Consider the following 16,315-nt stretch of genomic DNA (forward strand, 5'->3'; position numbering starts at 1 on the left):
TGAATCATAAAGTTTATTCGTTCAAATTTAGTAGTAAAGAAAATGTTTGATAAACAGTCATATTTCAAATTTCATATAGAAATAAATATGTTCATAATAGTCCGTTCTTTAACGGTAAAATATTGCAAAACCTCTAAATTTTAAAGAACCGCTTGGATTGATATGAAATTTGGCATACACATAGCTAACAAGTCAAAGAAAAAAAAAATATTCGTCCAAATAAAGTCAGAAATTGAATAAACTGGCTAATTTTAAGTAACTTTTGTTCAATAGAGTTTTTCCACTAAGTCAATACTTTTCGAGTTATTTCGTAGTGAATATCTTCATTTTTTCAACAAAATAACCACGCTTTTAGACGGTTTTTCGCAAATTACTCAAATAGTAAGAATTTTGTCGAAAAAACATTCGTAGCAAAAATATAGCCTGTAAAAAATTTAAAAAAATGGTGTATACATCACGTCTCTACACCTAGTAGAAGCAGAGTTAAAGCTAATGGAAAATAAGTTCATATTCGTCAAATTCCAAATGGAATATTTTAACGTGAAATAACCAAAAATGAAGCACACTTCGGGGAAAACTCATTACAACTTATTTAAAAAAAGCTTCATTTTTGTTTTATAAAAAAAATTTCTAGCATCAAAATTAAACAAGTTACGCTCAAAATAAAGTTAGTTCCTTTTGGTTTTGGTAAAAAAATCGAGAAAATCACCCCCTAATTAGTATCTTAAATTAACTTAATCGTTACGATTCACAAGTTTCTTGACTCGTGAATATATTGTTTATATGATCTCTAAGTTTCATCGGTTCAAAGTCCTTATTATTGAAAGGGCTGTAGTTAAAAGGGGTTGAACGAGTCACTGATCACGAATGTATGCAAATTTAGAAACACCAAAGCTTAATCAATTTTTGTCTAACAGAAAAACAAAAAAATACGTAATATTCAGAAAAGCAAATCTGACTTTTTTTGTTTTTCGAGATTTTTGGTATCTCTAACAATTTTTAAATTATTTTGAAAAAAAGCATATTTTTCAAAATTTAAATTTTTAAAAATTTTACTTTGAAACCAAATTTTTTCAAAAATAAGCACTTTGAATCGATGAAACTTACAGATCATATAAACACAATATAAGTAAAATAATTTGTGGAGCGGTAACGATTAATTTCATTTAAGTTGCTAATTAGGGGGTGGTCTTCCCGATTTTTTTTGCAAAAACCAAAGGGACCAACTTTATTTTGAGCGTAACTTGCTTAAATTAAATGCTAGAAACTTTTTGTAAAAACAGAAATAAAGCTTTTTTTAAACACTTTAAAAAAGTAGTAATGGGTTTTCCCCAAAAAGTGCTAAATTTTATGGATATTTCACGTCGAAATATTCAATTTGAAATTTGGTGAATATGAATCTATTTTTCATTGGCTATAACTGTGGTTCTACGAGATCCAGAGACCTAACGCATACACCATTTTTTTAAATTTTTTATAGGCTATATTTTTGTAACAACGTTTTTTTCGACAAAATACTTACTTTTTGAGTTATTTGCAAAAAACCGTCTAAAAATGTGGTTATTTTGTTGAAAAATGAACATATTCACTCGCAAATAACTCGAAAAGTGTTGACTTGGGGAAAAAGCTCTATAGAACAAAAGTTACTTAAAATTAGTCAGTTTACCCATTTCCGGACTTATTTTGGACATATATTTTTTCACCCTTAAGAGGGAGTGAAAGTCACCCCCACGGCAAAAGCACACATCGGCACAATATCACTTTTTTTCTTTGACATGTAAGCTATACGTATGCCAAATTTCATGTCAATCCAAGCGGTTCTTTAAAATTTAGAGTAAAAACCGTGAAAGAATGGACTATAGTAATTAAAAAAAAAACTTGTTTTCGTAATACTAAATTGAAAACTTATTAGACCATTTTTCTGGTAACACCTCCACGGCTTCTAAAAATTGCAAGCCAGATGGATTCTGAAGCGAAGAAGACAAGAGTGAATTCTAAAACTTGCAATTCACGACCCCGTCTGTTCAGCGTGGTAAATTTCAACGGAAAATAGACCTATGTTACTCAAAGGAGTAATGCTAATATAAAATAAAAATGTATACCATTTTTATTCAGTTGCAATGCGAAGCCAAAACTGTCTGAATTTTCACTTAATTCAGAGAGCGAAAACTAGCACTTTAATCGACAATTTCGCCTCATATTAGAGGCATCATCAGAGAGGCATAATTTTGCTATCTCTGAGCCAAGTGAAGATTTTCAGCCAGCTAGTCCCCGCATTGCAACTAACGTGATGGTAGTAGGTGCTTAGCGGCATCTGCTAAATAAAAGTCTAAGTAAAATAAAAATGTGTGTACCATTTTTATTCGGTTGCAATGCGAAGGCAAACCAATCTTACTTTTTAATTAGAATGCGGAATGCAGTCCAGTTCCTTTAACCGCGATTTTCTGCTCTTATTGGAGCTTCATCAGAAGGAACGTAGGCACTGTTCTCCATACTCCAACTAAATTGCATCGAGAGGTTTTCCCACACATCGCAACCAAAGTGATGATAATAGGTGGCAAGCGCCATCTGGCAATTGAAAGACAAAGCAAGTTTTCAATCCTAATAGTAAATTAATAATATTGAAAAATATTAAAAATCACTAAAAAATTTTTAAATTGAAAACTTATTGGTACATTTTCATGGTAACACCTCCAAGACTTCTATAATTTGCAAGTCATATGGATGCTGCAGTGAAGACGAAAGGGAAGGAATTCCCTTTGAAATCCCTGATGAAGCTCCAATAAGAGCAGAAAATCGTGGTTAAAGGAACTGGACTGCACTCCGTATTCTAATTAAAAAGTAAGATTGGTTTGCCTTCGCATTGCAGCTGAATAAAAATGGTACACACATTTTTATTTTATTTTTCGTATTACTCCGTAGAGTAACCAGGTGCATTTTTCAGTTGGAACTTTGCCGGCTGCAGACGGGGGATGTGAATTGCAAGGTGTAGAATTCCTTCCCTTTCGTCTTCACTGCAGCGTCCATATGACTTGCAAATTATAGAAGTCTTGGAGGTGTTACCATGAAAATGTACCAATAAGTTTTCAATTTAAAAATCTTTTAGTGATTTTTAATATTTTTCAATATTATTAATTTACTATTAGGATTGAAAACTTGCTTCGTCTTTCAATTGCCAGATGGCGCTTGCCACCTATTATCATCACTTTGGTTGCGATGTGTGGGAAAACCTCTCGATGCAATTTAGTTGGAGTATGGAGAACAGTGCCTACGTTCCTTCTGATGAAGCTCCAATAACAGCAGAAAATCGCGGTTAAAGGGACTGGACTGCACTCCGTATTCTAATTAAAAAGTAAGATTGGTTTGCCTTCGCATTGCAACCGAATAAAAATGGTACACACATTTTTATTTTATTTTTCGTATTACTCCGTAGAGTAACCAGGTGCATTTTTCAGTTGGAACTTTGCGGGCTGCAGACGGGGGATGTGAATTCCAAGGTGTAGAATTCCTTCCCTTTCGTCTTCACTGCAGCATCCATATGACTTGCAAATTATAGAAGTCTTGGAGGTGTTACCATGAAAATGTACCAATAAGTTTTCAATTTAAAAATCTTTTAGTGATTTTTAATATTTTTCAATATTATTAATTTACTATTAGGATTGAAAACTTGCTTCGTCTTTAAAAGTCTAAGTTTTCATCCTAAGAAAAATATTTAAAAATATTTTTAAAAGATATTTAATTGAAAACTTATTGGACTATTTTCCTGGTAACAACTCCATGGCTTCTAAAAATTGCAAGCCAGATGGATGCTGAAGCGAAGAAGACAAGAGGGAATTCTAAAACTTGCAATTCACGACCCCGTCTGTTCAGCGTGGACAGACGGGGGGAGTTTCCATGTGTATACATGACATTTCATTGTATATATTCTCAAATTAGATTTTCTTGTTTCTAGGATATCCTCACGAGATTTTCGCATGTTTACGACGTGAGAGGCCTGGTGATATAAACATCTTTCCTCTCTCTTGCCAAATATTGGTCTTTGCTTTCCATGATTAGTAACGGTTTGCAATTGAAGTGCCACTTTTATGGCGATTTTCTTCAGGGTACTCTATGTGCCTTTAATTCAGTGGTTCCCCTTTGCCTTCTGCATTTTTATGCCGTTGACCATTAGTTGATTCATCCGTCGTCGGGGGCGATTTCTCAACCAGGATCTGCAGTCTAGCAGGATTCACCGGATGACCACAATCAAGATCACCATACGAGCAAGTGAGGTTGACATTTGCATTGCATATCACTATCCATTGCATCCCTACTAGGCTATTAATGAATGCTTTTTTTCGATTGCTCTCTTGTCCAACCAATCACATCTTAATAATACAGTAGACTCGCGATTATCCGAGTCTCGGTCATCCGAGCCCCTCGGTTAACCGAGGCAAAAGTCAGAACAGCTGAGTTACAATTTTCAACCATGCCGCAACATCGCCGCCTCAAAATCAAATACTTTTTTAAACAGTAACATTATTAAGGTAAATGTTTTTATCTTTTATAGACAGTACTGTATTAATTTTGTCATTCAAATATCCACAGTTATGATTATTCACGTGCTTTTCGATCAATATGACCAATGTCAGTATTAACCGAGTTTTTCCGTATCCGAGGTAGTGACGGTCCCAGTTACTTCGGATAATCGCGAGTCTACTGTATATGGGTTTATACAGGGTAGGCCAATGAAAACAGTCTACCTCGATATTTGGCAGTAGTTATTAGATTCTGCATTTCTATGCCGTTGACCATTGATTAATTCATCCGTATTCGGTGGCGGATGAAGCCGTCAATTAATTTAATTCAAAAATTATTTTTTAGTCACCCTGTATTAATTATATTAATTTTTATATTACTGAATAGATAATTAATCGAACAACCTTTAAAATGAGCTACCACACGACCCCTTATTCCTATTAAAAAAATCATTGTACTAGTATGAAATACTCACTAGTATGAAATATATGCCAAAAAATTGCAATATAATAATAAAAATCGACCTGTTTCAACATTTACCTAAAATCTAATAACTATTGGCAAATATCAAGGTGGACTGTTTTCTTTGGTCGACCCTGTATAAGTTTTATTAACTATTAACTTTTTATAAGCTTTTTCTCACCATCCAATTAAAATTCATTATTTTTTCTCGTTTTTTAAAACAAAAGGAAAATTTATTTCTTTCCATCTTCCAGCATTTTAAAATTTTTTATCAAGCAATAAATATTTCGTGAAAATAAATCATGTACATATACCATTTCCCGAAGTAATAATATTTTAACTCCAGCAGCAGCAGAAATATCTCCAGCAAAGAAAGATAACAGCCTCTCGTTGTTTTTTCAATTTTATATGACATAACATGAATTTCTCATCGCACCCTTGAAACAACAAGAGTAACAGAAACAAATGAGTGCCGCTCGCATTGCGAAATCTTCTTTCTCTCTGACCGACAAGGGTTTTTCTTGTTTCTCACTAAATCTAGAACAAGGTGCAAATCCCAAATCGAGCGAATGGCTGCTTGAGACGTACAAAGGGCGTGTGGGTAGGGTCGAAAAGGATTTGGGGTTACATGGTTTCTAAGGAAATTAATCTTAAATAGTGTTAGAGTGATAGGATAAGAAATGTCGTTACTTGATTGAATGTATTCTATTTCCTGTATACAGCGAAACTTATAGTGAAAATTCATTTCAATCTAACTGTTCATAATCTACAAGTTAAAAAAAATCCGAAAATGAATGATGGAAGATGAACAATAAATTAGGATGGCGATATTACTACCATTTAGAGTATAATAAGCAATGTAATAAATTACAAATCGAAGGACCAGCCGCTAATGAAGGGAAAAAATAATAAAACCATTATCAAATATATGTAATTTTACGTAACTCGGAGATACCTAAGCTATGACTATTTTCACAAATAATCGAAAGACGGTACTCTAAACTAAATAAAAGCGGCGATACTTATAACACAAATACGCGGAAGTTAGATCTCTAAAACTAATAAATGCTGCGTCCAGACACGCTGGATTCTAAATTCATACTAATTGCATTTAAATTATATCTGCCAGGCCTATCAGGGTCTCGGGGGACAAATACGAGATAGATAAAACCAATTTTTGAAGCTAGAAATTATTTCAGCTTCCGCATTCGACATTGATTCCTTTTACACCCACTCTAATTGTTTGAAAACATGTTTCAGAAACTCCGTAAGTTAACGTGGGAGATAACGTGTCTTCTTGTCCCTTTTGATTTTTGAAGTTATACTTCTTTACCGGCGATAGAGGGTGAATTTTTATATGGTAAAACCTAGCGACCGGGCGCATGCGCATTATAACTTTGTTCTGATTGGATGTTCAAATGACATGTCAAAAATTATTCAATATGGCGGCTGTGGCACAGCTGTAGTTAGATTATTTATGGTTGTTGCGTTTTAAAATTTGTGTGAAAAGAAACAACAAACAAAAGTTAGTTAATATACTGCCTTTTTAAATAGTTTTCATATACCTATATTTTTGGAATTTTGGACTATTTTTTATACTTTACTTTTCCGCACGCGTGTTACTTTTCCGCACGCGTTTTACTTTTCCGCACTCGTTTTACTTTTCCGCACGCGTTTTACTTTTCCGCACGCGTGGTAATTTAGATTTCATGTGGTCTTAGAGTAATTATAATATATGCAATAAACTAATATTTAGATATGATTTACTAATTTATTTCAAATATATCTTATTGTGTTGATGTTTTAATGAAATTTACGCGAGAATTCGATGAAATAAAATAATTTTGACATAATATTCGAAAGTCAAATCAGTAGATAATAACAGTGGTTTTGAATCGTCGTCATGAAAACCAAGATCGTTGTGATGCTAACCAATTATGCTGAAAGTTTGGTTTTGACAACCTTGTCAAAAAATTAATTTGTGTATGTATTTGCATATTAATTAAATTAATTGATTAAGATTTGGTCATTTTTTAAAGACTCGTAGAAAAAATATTGTTCCTAACGCTTGCAGAAAGTCTCTTTTCCGCACTCGACTGCTTGCCGAACTCCCTCTTCGCGTCGTTCGGCAAACTGCAGTCGCGTGTGGAAAAGTATGACTTTCTGCACTTGTTAGGAAAATAACTATAAATAATGTAAAAAAAACATACACTCATTGGTAGGTTAAAGAGAAGGGTGCGTGTAGAGCTAGAACCGCAAATACCCCCTCGTTTTGAGATCTGGGTTGTTTAAATATTGTCATACAATATCTAAACAAGCGAAGAGCTTCACAATGTAACAAAAAAATGAGATAACTAAATGTTTTTTTTCTTCAAACGTCAAGTAATGATGACATTACTTATCTAACTTGATCCTGTCAAAGTTTGATGTCTCCGCCGGCAGCAGTTTTTTTTCCCATTTCTTTACGGCGGAGGAAAAAATGTTGTCATGGCAACAATATGAAACAAAGCAACAATACAAACGTCATTAACAACAATTAAACATCATTTTTATTTATAGTAATATTAAAAGTACAATTAGTTAATGAGGCATTTTCAAAATTGAAACCGTGCAAAAATGTTCCCGACTCTTGATACGCATTGGTAATTGTTGATGATACTGATGGTCGAGCACAACTTTCAGCAATCATTCCCGATGTTGGCGAATCATGAGGGTTTAAAATTTTTTGAGCATTATCGTTCTTATTTCTTATTGAATCCTCTATATATCCTTCGGCAACCGTGCTTGATTTCTAACATCTAGACGACTTTGATAGTTGTCACAGTTAATTTCGAGTAAAAATAGCGTATGAATTGTAATATTTATGGTTGAAAATGGCTACGTTTGAAGAAAAAATAGTATACTTTATTCGGCAAAGAAGCGACTTTTCTCACTTGCCCTCTATTACGCGCCTCACTTCGTTCGGCGCGTAATATCGGGCGCGTCAAGAAAAGTCATGCTTCTCCGCCTCATAAAGTAATATACTATTAATTTTTAAGAATCATCAAAAATTTCAAATTTTAATAGATTTTGATTGACCTTGCGGGATCGGAAAATATCCGTTAAATGCGTAAAACATTTTTTTTAGTACTCAACCACGCAAAGTGTAAATAAATTCTACTATAGCGATAAATAAAACGTACTCGAAGGATAAATACAAATTTTTGAAAAAAAAGGTAAAAGTTCATTTTTTTTTCATAATTTTTAGGTCCGTTGCGGGATCGGAAGATAAAGTCCGATTTGAATACTTCTTTTTTTGTTTTTCTTGTAATTACCAATCGCAACTTTTCCATATATAATACTATAGCAATACGGAATTATCAACTTGACTTTTTTCGCACCACCCTATTATACACTCTTGGAACACAGTTTTTTTGAAAACGATTTCTAAAGTGGAAATCGAAACATCAAATCATGTTTAGGTAAAAAGCGTAATTGTCATTACAGTCAATTGTCGCTTAATACCATATAATCATAATAATTTAACTTGACATGCCACAATAAAATAGTTTCAGAACCTTATTGATGTAACCAATAAAAAAATGACCCAATCACAATATAATGTAAAACGTACAGGTGCTTTTTTGCCACACAAAACGCCTAAATAAATATTTTTTTCATTTCAAACCATAACAGCAAGATATGATTTTTAGTAGTACGAGGTAGAAAAATGAGGGGAAAAATCGTGCATTATTCACGAGATGTAGCATTCTCACGAAAATACACGAGTTGGTTACAGTAAAATCATGAAAATGTTTGTTTAGGACAAATTTTTATTAAAAATTGTTTGGACCAAAAGAGAAAAAATTTGTTTTTTGCAATACTTAAAGGTAATTTTTAAAATTAATTAAGGGGCATGTATCCAAAAAAATTAAATTGGACGATAATAATAATTAAGCCTGTAAAAAATTTTAAGTAATTTGCTAACATTTTGATTTCTGAAAAGTTCGAACACATCTATTTGTGAATAAGCAAGTCATCTACACATTATATTTAACAAAAAATGTAGTATATTCTTCAAAAACAACATGCACAGCTTTCTGTTTATAACTACACTGACCGATAAAGAAGTAGTAACTCTAGAAATATCAAGAATTAAAAATTTCCCTTGCCTTATGCGTTGTTTTATATTTTACCTCAATTTATATATTGAGGGAATTTTACCAGGGTAAGTCATGAGAAACGCACTGTAAAGCGCTGGTTTCCTCGAAAGCGGCACCGACAAACTGCAACCGCAGCACTGCGATGAATTACGTCAGATTACGGTGAAAAATTCAAAGTTCTTCACTGCGGCAATGGAATGTGCAAACTCAGCAAGCGGTGGCTTCCAACGCATCCTTGGAAACTACAGCTATTATTTTGCATGGTACAGTTTTTTATGGCGTAATTCATCGCAGTGTTACGGTCGCCGTTTGTCGGCACCGCTTTCGAGGAAACCAGCGCTTAACGGTTCAATCAACTGATTGAAAGCTACACCAAGCTCCGCTTGGTATTTGTACCTCGAACTATATATTTCTACAAGCGACCAGACTATCGTCAAATTAATTTGTTCAATTCTTCTAAGCCGTTCCAAAGAATTTAAGACGATACAAATTTGTACTCCCTTTTCCTCCATCATTACCGCAAATGAGCAACAATATCCGCACAATTTGTGTTTGTGTTTAGGCCGTTAGACATACGGCCCCTACCTTGGGAAGAAAGCTGTAGTCAAACACTACCTTGGAGAGCAGAACTAACTCGCAACCGCCCACAGTATCCTGGGTTTAACTACTGATGCATCAGAAGAATGAGTTACACAAGATAGCCCTAGACTTCCCACAACTACCGACAGCAACAAGTTCTATAGGGATTGGAACCCTCCCTTGAGAACTGTGTGACTCCTAAGGGAAGATTTAAAGCTGAGTACTATTATATCTTAATACGTTTTATACCGGTAACCAGCAGGGTCTGTGTCACAATTTTGGAAAATTAGTTTTGTTGCCTGTACATAATAATATAATGATTTTTCTTAATTTTTTTATTGAATAAATATAGTGCATAGCATGATTTTGTGAATTTTTTATTTACTGTAGCTTTCTGGGATGGGTGTGAGGGGAGAATTAACAGGGAACGAACCCAGGGCTGAGCAGTCGGTCAGAACACCATTCTGATGGATGGAACGGTGGACGTTTTTCTTTTGAATATCCTAAGGGATATTCGAGGAATTCCTCCCCTCGTTTCTCCCAGCAGTGTGGTGTTGCTTAATGCCTTGGTCTTGCTATGATAAGGACGTTACAGTACATACTGCTACCTCGTATGAAGGTCTCTATGGGTAATATCAAGTGACCATGAAGATTCTGTTTCCGTTGTTTAATAATATACAGCGGTAAGCGTCAATCAAAAGCAGGAGTTTTTATTTCTTAATATGGACAACAGATGCAGAATAAATATTGAAAGTTTGCAAAAGTGGATGAGCAGATAATAACAATCAACAAATTAATATAAAAATATGAAGAAACAGTTATTGTTACGGGAACATATGCCTTTAGTGAAGACTAAAGCACACAAAAAAGATGAATTCTACGAAAACTATATTTAGAAGATACGCGGTTTTAAATATTAATCACAACAAAGAAATCTGTATACTAGAAAACTTTACCACCAGCGTTGGGAGAAAAGAAAGCAAACCCATACTGGGAAAATAAAGAAGAAAGAATAGGTGCCTCTTAAGTCAGATTAGCTATTATGATTGCGGACCTCCGTCGCAAAGATGGCTCTTGAAGAAGAAGAAGATAATAATTTATAAAACATATTAATTTAGTACCTACTTATATACACTCACCGGCACAAAATTTCCCCGCCCAAAATTTTTTATTAATTTGACAATTTATAACTTTATTTTTTGTGCTCCGATTTTCAAGATTCTTGGACCAGTTTTGTATTAATATCGTTTTGTATTATTCCGGTAACACAAAAATTTGGCTTGGATGGCATTATACAGGGATGAAGGAAAGCGTTGTATTTTCTCCTAACTTTAAAAAATTCTGTGGAAAAATGGAACAGCTGATTTTGTTTCATGGTCCTGACATATTATCCCGGAGCCATCACTAAAATTTTGTTTTTTGAATTATCCGAATATCTCTTTTTGTAAGAGCTGTACCATTTTTTTTAAATAAAAACACTGATGGACTCATAAAATAGAGGTTGAATTGATAAGATTAGAATGGCCCGCATGCAGCCCAGATCTCAATCGTATTGAGCATTTATGGTATGAATTAAAAAAAGGCTATTCGCCGTCATCCTAGGCCTCCAGAAATTTTGGTACAGTTGTTGAACTGGTAGAGGAATATCGGGCTATTCCCCAGGCAAGGATAACACATCTTTTTTCGATACCAAACAGATTGCGAGCAGTCGTTGCTGCAAAAGGTGGACATACCCGCTATTGAATTGTTTTGTTTTGTTGTTAATCTTGTTTTGTTTTGTTAATTTTAGTGCGTTTGTTTTTATTTATAGCTCTTACAAGAAAAGAGATATTCGGATAATTCAAAAAACAAGTCCTTAGTGATACCTCCAGGATAACACAAACGGAGTATGAAACAAAATCAGCCTTCCACTTTTTCCACAGAATTTTTTAATATTAGGATAAAATACAACGTTTATATTCACCCCCGCATAATGCCTTCTAAGCAAAAATTTTTTGTTAGCGAAATAATAACAAATGACATCAATACATGTACCTACAAACTCATGCAAGAATCCTGAAAATCGGAATACAAATAAAAAAGTTACAGAATGTCAAACTCAATCAAACATTTTTGGTGGCGGAATTTTGTGCCGGTGACTGTATTAAATAGTGTAGTAAATTGTGATTAAATAATGTTCGTTATTAATTTTTTATTGTCTTACTGCACACAACATATTTTCATAGCCCTCGCTGTTTGTCATTTGATCTTAGATAACGCCTGACACTTTGATTTGTTTTGCCCATTGAATTCAGGTTTGACTAAACAGTGGTAAAATAATATTTCATATTTCACTAATTTCTAATTTTTAATTTTTAAGTATTATTCAATTCAAATCCATAGGTTAAATTCCTTCTTCTTTATATAATACATTTGCTACTTAATATGAACTTTTAAAGTATAAAACCAATCATATATCATGTATTCTATCCAGTTCTCACATCCATTCCTTGTCCACTACATTTGTCGCCAATTAACAACTAAATTTAATTTTTTTGACAAGTTTGAATTTGTGAACTGGATTACACAATTTAACCATCATCAAATTTATATTTGTTAATCACTCCTAATTTCATTCTCTGCCTTGCATTGTGCTACTGTTTCGTTGTACTTGGGTTCGGTGTTCAATTTGCATTAAATTCTTGTAATATACAGTTCACTATGCAGTGACTATACGCTCTGAGCTTGGCTGGTGTCGCTCCTAGCGGACTACTAATTCAACTTTCAGTTGAAAAAAGTAATTAAATTGTAATCGATTTTTTTAAGATTTTTCTATTCATTTTGACGTTCTATTGATGAAATATTAATTTCTTACTTCGGATACTTTCACAATTATCGTGTAGATGGCGCTAAGATTAATAGATTAATTTATAATTACATATTACGGAACATTAAAAAAACTTAAATTCAGTATTTAAAACGTAAGTATATTTAAGGTAAAAATATATACCACAGCTTTGACTAACTAATATTTTTTATAATTAATGTTTTTAATTTTAAATTAATCACTTTGACATTTATGTCAAATTTCCGGTAAAGGTTTACAGACTTGTCACTACTGGCGCTCGCGAATTTGTAAATATCCCCTCTACGTACGAGCTCACAGCGTATACGCTCTGAGCTTCGCTGGTGTCGCTCCTGACGGATTACTACTTCAACTTTCACCGGTAATTTTTAAATTTATTATTTAATTGTTATTGCTTAATATTTACAACGCTAAAAAGTAATTAAATTGTAACAGATTTTTTTAAGATTTTGCTAATCATTTTGACGTTATATTGATGAAATATTAATTTCTTATTTCGAATACTTTCACAATTATCGTGTAGATGGCGCTAAGATTAATTTATAATTACATATTACGGAACATTAAAAAAACGTACATTCAGTATTTAAAACGTAAGTGTATTTATGGTAAAAATATATACCACAGCTTTGACCAACTTATATTTTTTATAATTAATATTTTTAATTTTAATTTTAAATTAATCACTTTGACATTTATGTCAAATTTCCGGTAAATGTTTACAGACTTGCCACTACTGGCGCTCGCGAATTTATAAATATCCCCTCTACATACGAGCTCACAGCGTATACACAATATTTGTGAAAGTCACGTCAGTTGTCATTTGTCACTTATCACTTACTTGAACACTACCGCCAAAATAAGGAACTGTCATTCATTGTTCTTACATTTCCCTTGCCAAGATGTAGTATCCGGCAAATTTTAATTAATTTTTGATCTGTTTGTCCTTCGTCCAATGTGTGTTAAATGTTATTTATTATTTGCAAAATTTTTTGAGTTACATTCTTGCCATACAAATGTTATCTACATTTTGCTGGGATATCTTTCTGTTTTGACGAAGTAAGTCTACGTTATTGTAATTTTTTGTCTAACATCAACTTTGATTTCTTGTCAAAGTTTTTTCCACTTATTTCTTTTGTTACAATGGAGCTCTTTTGGCTTATTTCAGATGCCCCCAATGATGCTAAGTTATGGTAGGGGAGCCCAAGCGGGGATTTTTGCAGTTACTCGAGCGCGTCAAATTAGCATATGGGGAGAAACCTGGTACCCTGCAGATGTACCTCTACCATATATTGGCTCTTAACACAGGGGAGTTCGTTAAGGGGGGCCCGAAAAAAGATCTATCCCTAAAAAACTCGAAATTGTCAGATTAAGATAAGGTAAGTTAAGTAGATGCAAAAGAGTGTATATTTCAAAAATCTGACGATTTGAGCCGGGCGTAAGGAAATGGGTGAGTCCCAAAATTTCACAAGAAAAAAGCGAATATTTCGCGAAATAAATGACAGATCGAAAAACTAAAAAAGTGTGCTCATTATTTTTTAAAAATCTATCGAATGATACCAAACACGACTTCCCACGGAGAGGGTGGGGGGTAAATTTAATATTTTAAATACGAATCCCGCGATATTTCGCATAATGAATATCAGATCGAAAAATTGTAAAATGCACTTATTCAATACTTTTAAAAAATCTATCGAATGGCACCATACACGACCCCCCACGGAGGTGGGGTTGGGGGTTACTTTAAAATCTTAAATAGGAGCCCCCATTTTTTATTGCAGATTTGGATTCCTTACGTAAAAATAAGTAACTTTTATTCGAAACATTTTTTCGAATTACGGATAGATGGCGTTATAATCAGAAAACACAATTGTTGGAAATGGAAAATTAAATTAAAAAAGGAAAGTCCCCACTAAAATGGAAAACTTTATTTAACTTTTTTTGGTTTTAGGACCTACTCTTCACAACCCAATAGGTTCTCAAAGCGCTCGGTGACTGCATATTTAGCATACTTCGCTCCCCTACTATTAACGAAAGTATACTTGGGCAATATTTTATTAAACTATACATATACTCGAAATCTGCCTTGTATCCCTATAAATTCCATATATTCAAGCATTCAACCTACTTCTATTCTATTTTATTAATTTTTTTTGCCAAATATTAAAAGCAACAGTGTTTTTTACTTATTTTCCTAGACAAATTTTATTATCTCCAATAATTTTTCCTATTACAATCCTTTGCCTGTATTAAGAACAAGGCCACAAAAAGTCTACAAAGAATCCTGTCGCCTACACTTATGTACGTAAAAAATATAGTACGTTACTAGTTTATAGGTCTATTCGCAGTCCAATAACAATCCAGGATACTTATAAAGGAGAAACATCTCGTAAACATCGACAAAAGGCGACAGCAGCGTTTCGCGATTGCCATAAATTGTCTTGTTTTCTTGCCTGTCCCCAAAAATAGCGCGTTGTTCGGTTGAACCGTGGGGTAGGTAACTTTCCGTCTATTTTCTATGCCTCGCAAACTCTTTATGAGTCTGGAAGAGGCAATTTGTTTTAAGTTTCTTTTGTTCTCTGATACGGTATATTTTAGCAGTTAGTTGTTACTCTATTGATTAGATTAAAGCGATAAATACAGCAGATTAGGATTTAGTAGGTGTTTCGAAAAATATTTAGTTTTATTCTTAATATTTTTAACATCGCTGACTTTATTTAAAACCTAACTGTCTTTTTGAATTTTCCCACGTTAAAATGGCAACACTACGTGTGGCGAAGGTTTCTTAACTTCTGAAACACAAGAAAAGCCGCCCCAATCCAAAGGGTTCACCTGTAATTACGGCAAAAATTGCCAAGAGTTTAAAGCCCAAGCTGATGCGGATATCTGTAAATCCGGCTCGAAGGACCAAAAATATGTTGAACTTATGAAAGTAGCTGGTTAGTTAATTAAGTAATAAATACTAGAATAAAACGTATATGGCGGAAAATAAAATAGCAATTAGTCGAACTCAACATAATTATCAGCATAAAGAATTTTTTCAAATAACCACTCACTTGGCTGTGCCGCAGAAATATTCTCTAGGTAATGTTCGTAAGTAATAGAGCACATAAATATTGTGTTTGTATGGTGTTACTCCACAATTGATTTTAATGAAAATTTTGAGTTCCCAAAAAAAGCATGTTAAAAAATTCTGCGAAAATGTATAACCAAAAGTTGTTGTTTAGGTTATGTTTTTTAAGGTTATGATTGACTCGCTTGGCATCATAGATATATAATACTCTAGATTGCACCCTGCGATCTTAAAATGGGTGACGGTTGCGACAGAGATAAATGAGCCTATTTGGTCGGTAGTCTCTTTTTAATTTAAGGGGAATATCGACGACGTGAATATCCCACTTTATCGAGTAATATGCGTTGACAGTTGGAGCGGGTGGTGACGGGAAATGGTCTTTGGTCTTCGGACGTGGATAATCGTGGTTCGAATCCCATACCAACTTTACTTTTTTTATTTTTATTTAATCAATATTGCGTTTATTAGATATTTTTACATCTGAAAAATGGACCTAAGTAAATCTAGCAGATAATAAATGTATGTATAGTAAGTTAATATTGGAATACATAATTTGTGAACTGCATAGTAAAATAAAAGTCATTCGTTATTAATATAAATTCGTCCTTATTCGAATGATGTGAATGTTTGTTTTGCTTCTACTTTTTTAAAAAATTGTAACAATAGTTTCATAAATAAAAATAATGTCTAATTACT

At 33.4% G+C, this 16,315-nt stretch overlaps 1 protein-coding gene across 1 annotated transcript in view; it reads left to right on the plus strand.

Annotated features, from left to right (window-relative positions):
- The window catches only part of LOC114324661 (KH domain-containing, RNA-binding, signal transduction-associated protein 2-like), a 1,309,325-nt gene that overhangs the window by 735,675 nt on the left and 557,335 nt on the right, over nucleotides 1–16,315 (plus strand). The window lies entirely within an intron of this gene.

The sequence above is a fragment of the Diabrotica virgifera genome, chromosome 2 (genome assembly GCF_917563875.1).
Source record: "Diabrotica virgifera virgifera chromosome 2, PGI_DIABVI_V3a".
Classification (NCBI taxonomy): domain Eukaryota; kingdom Metazoa; phylum Arthropoda; class Insecta; order Coleoptera; family Chrysomelidae; genus Diabrotica; species Diabrotica virgifera.